The following is a 2,158-nucleotide window of genomic DNA, read 5'->3' as shown; positions in this document are numbered from 1 at the left end:
AGTCTCTAGGACTATGAAATCAGTGGGAATGTAATGGTCTTCAACCTTTACCAAAACATTCTCTACAAGTCCATGAGCTTGTTTTCTTGAGTTGTCTGCCATCTCCAATGAGATTCTTGCAGCTTGTACCTCAAAGATCCCTAGCTTCTCCATTACAGAGAGAGGCATGAGGTTTACACTTGACCCTAAGTCACACAGAGCCTTCTTGAAGGTCATGGTGCCTATGGTACAAGGTATTGAAAACTTCCCAGGATCTTGTCTCTTTTGAGGTAATTTCTGCCTAGACAAGTCATCCAGTTCTTTGGTGAGCAAGGGAGGTTCATCTTCCCAAGTCTCATTTCCAAATAACTTGTCTTTTAGCTTCATGATTGCTCCAAGGTATTTAGCAACTTGCTCTTCAGTGACATACTCATCCTCTTCAGAGGAAGAATACTCATCAGAGCTCATGAAAGGCAGAAGTAAGTCCAATGGAATCTTTATGGTCTCATTTTGAGCCTCGGATTCCCATGGTTCCTCATTGGGGAACTTAGAGGAGGTTGGTGCACGCCTATTGAGGTCTTCCTCAGTGGCGTCCATCTCCTCTCTTTCCTCTCCATATTCGGCCATGTTTATGGCTTTGCACTCTCCTTTTGGATTTTCTTCTGTATTGCTTGGAAGAGTACTAGGAGGGAGTTCAGTAATTTTCCTGCTCAGCTGACCCACTTGTCCTTCCAAGTTTCTAATGAAGGACCTTGTTTCAGTCATGAAACTTTGAGTGGTTTTGATTAGATCAGAGACTATTGTTGCTAAGTCAGAGGTATTCTGCTTAGAACTCTCTGTCTGTTGCTGAGAAGATGATGGAAAAGGCTTGCTATTGCTAAACCTGTTTCTTCCACCATTATTGTTATTGAAACCTTGTTGAGGTCTCTCTTGATTCTTCCATGAGAAATTTGGATGATTTCTCCATGAAGAATTATAGGTGTTTCCATAGGGTTCTCCTAGGTAATTCACCTCTTCCATTGAAAGATTCTCAGGATCATAAGCTTCTTCCTCAGATGAAGCTTCCTTAGTAGTGCCAGGTGCATTTTGCATTCCAGACAGACTTTGAGAAATCAAATTGACTTGTTGAGTCAATATCTTGTTCTGAGCCAGTATGGCATTCAGAGCATCAATCTCAAGAACTCCTTTCTTCTGACTAGTCCCATTGTTCACAGGATTCCTTTCAGAAGTGTACATGAATTGGTTATTTGCAACCATCTCAATTAGTTCCTGAGCCTCTGTAGGCGTCTTCTTCAGATGAAGAGATCCTCCAGCAGAGCTATCCAAGGACATCTTGGATAGTTCAGAGAGACCATCATAGAAAATACCTATGATGCTCCATTCAGAAAGCATGTCTGAGGGACACTTTCTGATTAATTGTTTGTATCTTTCCCAAGCTTCATAGAGGGATTCTCCATCCTTCTGTCTGAAGGTTTGGACTTCCACTCTAAGCTTACTCAATTTTTGAGGTGGAAAGAACTTTGCCAAGAAGGCATTGACTAGCTTTTCCCAAGAGTCCAGGCTTTCTTTAGGTTGAGAATCCAACCATGTTCTAGCTCTGTCTCTTACAGCAAAAGGGAATAGCATAAGTCTATAGACCTCAGGGTCAACCCCATTAGTCTTGACTGTGTCACAGATTTGCAAGAATTCAGCTAAAAACTGATGAGGATCTTCCATTGGAAGTCCCTGGAACTTGCAATTCTGTTGCATTAGAGAAACTAATTGAGGCTTAAGCTCAAAGTTGTTTGCTCCAATGGCAGGGATAGATATGCTTCTCCCATAGAAGTTGGGAGTAGGTGCAGTAAAGTCACCCAGCACCTTCCTTGCATTGTTGGCATTGTTGTTGTTTTCGGCTGCCATGGCTTCTTCTTCCTTGAAGAATTCGGTCAGGTCCTCTAAAGAGAGTTGTGCTTTGGCTTCTCTTAGCTTTCTCTTCAAGGTCCTTTCAGGTTCAGGGTCAGCTTCAACAAGAATGCCTTTGTCTTTGTTCCTGCTCATATGAAAGAGGAGAGAACAAGAAAATATGGAATCCTCTATGTCACAGTATAGAGATTCCTTGAGGTGTCAGAGGAAGAAAAATGGAAGACAGAGGTAGAAAATTCGAACTTATCAAAGAAGATGGAGTTCGAATTTTGCATTA

At 41.9% G+C, this 2,158-nt stretch overlaps 1 non-coding gene across 1 annotated transcript; it reads left to right on the top strand.

The window, feature by feature from the left end:
- Positions 1-1,365: 1,365 nt before the first annotated feature.
- On the top strand, positions 1,366-1,473 carry LOC130964623 (small nucleolar RNA R71). Its single transcript, XR_009080711.1, has one exon. It is a non-coding gene; the product is annotated as a small nucleolar RNA R71 (small nucleolar RNA).
- Positions 1,474-2,158: the final 685 nt, after the last annotated feature.

The sequence above is a fragment of the Arachis stenosperma genome, chromosome 2 (assembly GCF_014773155.1).
Source record: "Arachis stenosperma cultivar V10309 chromosome 2, arast.V10309.gnm1.PFL2, whole genome shotgun sequence".
Taxonomy (NCBI): Eukaryota; Viridiplantae; Streptophyta; class Magnoliopsida; order Fabales; family Fabaceae; genus Arachis; species Arachis stenosperma.
Note: the sequence above shows the minus strand (reverse complement) of the source record. Positions and strands in the feature narration are given on the sequence as shown.